Consider the following 6,335-nt stretch of genomic DNA (forward strand, 5'->3'; position numbering starts at 1 on the left):
ACGACATGTAAAATGTTTATTTTTTTTCTTTTTATGTCGTGTCCATCATTCATTGTACAAAACGTGCCTAGATGTTATTTTTATCCAATGATAGAATTAGTCAAAGAAGACGAAAATTTATTTAATACTATGGACCACAAATGTGGCAAAGTTGAGGAATTTTGCAAAATTCTTCGTAAAATTATTTTTTTGCAACCAGAAGAAAAAGAAGTACTCACCTTAACAAAGAATTAGAGATAAAATTCGACAGAATATTTGAAATTTTTATTTTTAGAGAAAACTCGGACTTGAGTTTCTTTTCTTTAATACATTGGTAGGCATGAGGCTTCCCATGAGTTTGTGGAGTACATATTTTCAGCCACCGAAAGGCAGCACTTCATTGGAGATCCGTCACCAAATCTTCCAAAAATTTTTGACTTTTGACAAAACTGTTAGGTAATTTACCTCCTACAAAAGTCAACATTGAAAGGGATGTATTAAATCACTGCGTTTCAGTATAGCTCGATCTAACGACTTTAATTTTGGACCAACTTATTTAGGATTATTAACATTGAAATTCGTCTAACAAACTTCAATTAAGAATATGATCTAAATCATGTCAAAGATCTACAAGACAAGCATGAGAGATAGGACTAGGCTCCAGGAAGAGAGATGAAATTCTTAGATTGATGAACATGTCCTACCTTATTTTATGCGTTAGATTAACTTTTTTGTGTATCTATCTTAACAAACTTATTTGTCGAGCTAAATGCAGCAACTTTGAAATGTGTTGTGTTTCCGGTGTAATTAGAATAAGTTCTTCGCCTTAGCTTGGGTACGCAATTCTCTTTTGCACTCACAATTTAGATGCTACTGTTTATAGGAGTTGAAAAATCGGTGCTTACTAGGTTTTTGGGCACTGATTTTGGGTGATTTTTAAACCATTCAAAATCGGTGTAATATAATTTTGATCGTTTCTCTCAACTCATCAAATCCGTAGATTTTGACCGTTTTTCATATTCCCTTTTAACTTTACCCTCTAAAAAATAATTATTTTCAACTTATGGATTTTGTTGAAATCTATCTTGTAAAAAAAAATTCACTAAAACATTTATTTATAAGCAAAAAATTACTATATATTTAAAAAATTACTTATAATATAAAAAATCAATTTTGTATAAAAAATTATTTATAAAGTAAAAATACTACTAAGAAGACAAAGATCACTTATAAAATTTAAATATTACTTATAAATAAAAATTCACTTGTGTATAAAAATTATTTAAAAGTAAAAATTATTAACTTAAAAATTTTAAGTAAATATTTAACTTTTTAAGCTAAATATAACTTATAGAAGAGTGCTACATGCACAAGCTCTGTTGCACAGAGCCTGTATAGGTACACACACATAGGGTCCACGTGTGAGGTCCACCCTCATGTGAAATACCTTGTACAGGCCAATAGGGCCTGTGCAGGAGGCATTTTCCTAACTTATATGTGAAAAATTACTTTATAAGTAAAATATTGCTATACTAATGAATAAGTAATTCATCAAGAAATTATAAATTGTAATTGTTTTAAAAATCGTTACCAAAATTCACTCAACACTAGTTCACTCTTAGAGAGCTTCAAACCAATATATACTTTAAAAAAATGCCCATAGTCAGTCTCCCCCAAAACTCCCAAGCAGACCCTGCAACTTTCTGATTCAACAATCTTCAATCCATCATGTTAAGTGATGAGCTTGATACTACCAAACTAATCTATCCCCATAATTACAACTAGTACTCGATAAAAAATTAATCATCTTGTCAAACTAAATTTTGAATTCATGTCATGTTGAATGTAACATGATCGACTTATAATACGGATCCTTGATGTGAGGATGCTAACATATATATATTTTAATGTTATAATGATTAATTCAACTACATCCTTTAATCCCATATCCATTTTACGAGTCATATTTGGGTCAAGTGCAGTCAATGCTTGATGATGAGCGTAGGTGGGATCCAGACCAAAATATTGACCCCTAACTTGGATCAATTTGGTGCCAACATAGGTGTGGTAGGGGCCGGCCCAAGCCCGCTTGTCTCCACTAATTAGGCTTGCTTGGTTCTTTGGCTCGTTGACCTCATGGGTCGAGTCGAACTATCCACGTACTCAAAGTCGATTAATTTTTTTAAAGAAATTAATAAAACAAGCCAAAAAATGAGTAAGCTCATAAAAAAAAGAAAAAGAAAAAAAAAAGAGGCTCGATTCATAACTTATTTCAAAATGAGCCCTAACTGTTCATGGACCTAGTCGGGACAAACCAAGACCACGAGCAATTTGACCCGTTTGTCATCCCTATACCAACATAAGGGTCGTAGGGGGCAGAACCATGTCTGCTTGTATCCACAAATTACGCTTGTTTGGTCCTTTGGCTCAGACCTCATGGGTCCAATCAGGGCCGAACCCGAGAATTTAGAGACTCTAGGCGTGTAGTTATTATGAAGTCCTTTAGTATAATATTTATTGTACAAGTGCAATAACATGTAAATATTTAAATATTTAATACTTTTATATTAAAAAGAAAACTTTATACAATCCAAAAGATAAAATAGCAAAATAAAACTTCGCTCACAACCCGAGAGATTAGGCTAGCATAAGAATTAAGAATAATATGGACACTAAAAGTATATACATATAAATGAAGAACAAATAAAATAATCTTATTATTCCTCTATGTTATCTAAATACAACTAATATCCTATGGTATAATCAATATAAATTATACAAATAACAAATACTCTCATAGCCCAACCAAAATGTAAAACTGTAAAAGAAGAAACCAAATAACCAATCCTCAATAAGAATGGATTTAAACATCAGCACATGATTAATAGTAATAACTAGTTCTTGATAGAGGCAATAAGAGCCAAAACTAATGAAAAACACACAATCGCGATCCCTAAAAAGTGAAACTTGAAACCTTAGGTCAATCATCCACAGGCTAGTGCAAGTGTGCAACGTCGAAGGGGATGAAAAGGCAGGCCGAACCTTTAGTTGGGTAATCGTCACTCCGATGATTTCTCGCCAGAAGTTTTGCTGGCAGGTTTTACTTTTCAAGATCGATACCATATTTTTCTCTGAATTTCTTCAAGCTTATCATGATTCTCATGGCGTCGTACTGGAATTGGAGAAACAAATGGTTTGTTCTCCATTTATCTGCCTAATTTTGTGTTTTTTCAATGGATTTGAGTGGCTTTGGGATGGCAAGTTCTTGGGGTTTTTTTTTTTTTTTTTTTTGGGAAGCCCCTTCAAATTCTGAGGCCCAAGGCAGTGGCCTTATTTGCCTTATGCTAGGGCCGGCTCTAGGTCCAATCAAACTATCCACGAGCCCAAAGTTGGCTCAATTTTCAAAAGTAATTAATAAAACAAGCCAAAAAATGAGTCGGCTATTGAAAAAAAGAGGATGATTGGGTCTGCTCGACTCATGACTTATATCTCAAAATGAGCCCAAACTATTCATGGACCTAGTTGGCACAAGTCAAGACCACAAGCAATTCAACCCATTTGTCACCCCTATACCAACATGGTAACATTGATTGTCTTGTGTTCATTATTGTGGTGTAACATATTAGATGACAAAATATCGCGTAACAAATTAGTCGAGCATATCAAAATTACATATCTAGAGCTTGTTTGAGCCACATTATTTTCAAAAAAATACATTATTTAACAGTGATTTGACATCATTTCAACCACACATTCTTCAATAAAATAATATTATACGCAAATCTAAAACTTTTCCTTATTTTCCAATCACACATTTCTCATTTATTAATTATGATTAATGCGTTTTTTGCTAAAATGTGGCTCAAACATGGGCCTAGTATGCAATATTAACACGACTAGAAATTAATAATACTATGAGCCATATTGCATTTTTCATTTTCTGAAGTCGTTACATTGATTTGTAGGGACCATCTAAATTATCCTAAGGGTCCGTTTGATAGCATTAAATTCCATAAAAAATGTCATATCTATGAATTTGTTTTCTACTTTGATTGTTTAATACGAAGTGGAAATGTAGTTCGAATTTCAAGGTACAAACACTTAGGGCCCGTTTGGTAGAGATTTTGAGAATTGATTTTTTGACCGTTAGAAGAAAAGTGGGGTCCACATGTGAGAGAAGAAGTCAAAAATTACGGCTTGAATAGTAAAATAACGGTCAAAAAATCAATTTTTTGGGGCAAAAAATCCCTACCAAACAGGGCCTTAAAGCATGTTTTTGGCCAATTGAGTGAAAATCTAATTCATATGGTTTTGATGGTTTTTTTTCTTTTCCAACTTACAAAGAATTGATTTGCCTTTTTCATCTTTATAATCAAACGGATCGTTAAGAGACTTATTTTGCACGATAGTTTCTTCGTCTTAGGATTCAAGCGTTTTCTCAAAAACTAAAAATATTTAATCCCATTTTTTTATTTTTTTTTTGGGAAATATTTTCAAAGTAAATTGCTACTCATGTTTAGGTATATTGGCACCTAAAATCCCCATACTATAGTTAAAGGAGCATTTGATGTTCTCCGATCAAATCTTTCGACATTTGAGTCCCGAATTTTAATTTTTGCAACATTTTGAGGTCCCTACTCACTGATTCCATCCAAAACTTTGTTAATTGATAGTATCCATCTCACATGGTGAAGAACGTTTGATAAAATAATGAGTACACCCTTCAGAAAAAAACTTGAAAAAATAATTTAAAATACAACAAAACGTTGTTTCTTATAATTTAATTGTGATCATCCACGTGAATTTTTTTTAAGCATCCCAGAACCATTGAAACTTTGAAGATTGCAATTTTAAAAAATAAGAAATAAATACAATATTCTTCTTCATCCACTGTTAAAAGGTTGAATCCCAATCTTGAGAGCCCCACTGCCCCGTCCTTGGAGCATCATGAGGAAGGTAAATCGAGGAATGTGCCGCAGTAGGCCAGGGAACAGGAATTTGTCAGTACATTGGTGCCCATAAATAGTTCAGTTCAATTCCATATATCAGAAATCGAACCCTCACACTGGAGCTGTAAGCAAGGTTGAGATTACCTCACTCCTGTCCTTTGCACCCTGGGTTATTCCCCGCGGGGTTTCATCCACTGTTACTTTCCCCTAGTCTGGTCAACGACTAGACCTTTAAGCTACAAGAGTGTGTCAAATTGTAGAGTATACCAAAAAAAAAAAAAAAAAGACTTGAAGTCACACGTTTATGTCTTATTTATATGCTCATGACAATCGATTTACGGTTGGGCAACTAAGAGACATGATTTACGAAAACAAAGTGATCGTATGTATCACTACATAAGCAAACTCGTTTTTCCTTTTGATTTAGCCCTGTCAACGGTACTACTCAAGGTTAAGGAAATTCTGGTGTAAGAGAGAGTAATCACAGACTAGAAGTCAAGGCAAGGGATTATCGACGTGGGATTTATGATATAAATGAAGAAAAGGAAGAGATACAAACGGCAACAAAAAAGGGTTTGTACGTTACACTCTTAGAATAGGACGTCATGTGAGAGATATGCAACATTTTAAGAGACCAGTTAAATTAAATTATTGATTGGAAATTCATATCCTAAAAAATAAAAATTTGAGTTAAAAAAACGTGCGTTTTATCAAGGTGACTGAAAAATTAGAATTGAATCTTTAACAACAAAAGTTGACGACAACATTTGAAACGGGAAGTAGCCAGGCAATTTTTGTGGGGGCACAATCTCAAATTTTCTCTCTTTCTATTTTCCTACAAATTACTGTCTGAACCCAACAAACCGTCATGTTCTTTGCTTTTATTCATTTTCCACATGTCCTTTTATTGCTTACCTAATCCTCACGTGCCCAAATTCTCCAGCAAATGCTCTAGATCATTTGTTAAATTTTGTGAAACTCGTGGGATGGGGGCTATTAAGCAATGTTTCTCTCTCTAAACACTGCTGTCATGCGGTCCTTCCCAATTAAGAAAATCATTTTAAAAAATTTCTGTTATGCGATCCTTCCTAATCAAGAATCTTTTCCACACACGAACAAGTATATATATATGTTAGTTCTCTTCCATAAAATAAAAACATTGAGAAATCCAATTAACATACAATCCCCGTCCGTCTAAAATTTTAAGAATTCGTTGAGAATTAGAATAGATTCAATCACTTGCTACCCACAAAATGGATTTCAATCACTTCTTTTGCTAATACTACAAAGAGCACAATGCCCATTTACCATAGCATAGTCTTTCATTGGGATTTGTAGAGTCAGGTTTCTCGATCCATCCCTACCACAAGTCATATAACGGGCTAGTTTCATTTTCATAGGCCTCAA

Source organism: Olea europaea, chromosome 11 (assembly GCF_002742605.1).
Source record: "Olea europaea var. sylvestris chromosome 11, O_europaea_v1, whole genome shotgun sequence".
NCBI classification, from domain to species: domain Eukaryota; kingdom Viridiplantae; phylum Streptophyta; class Magnoliopsida; order Lamiales; family Oleaceae; genus Olea; species Olea europaea.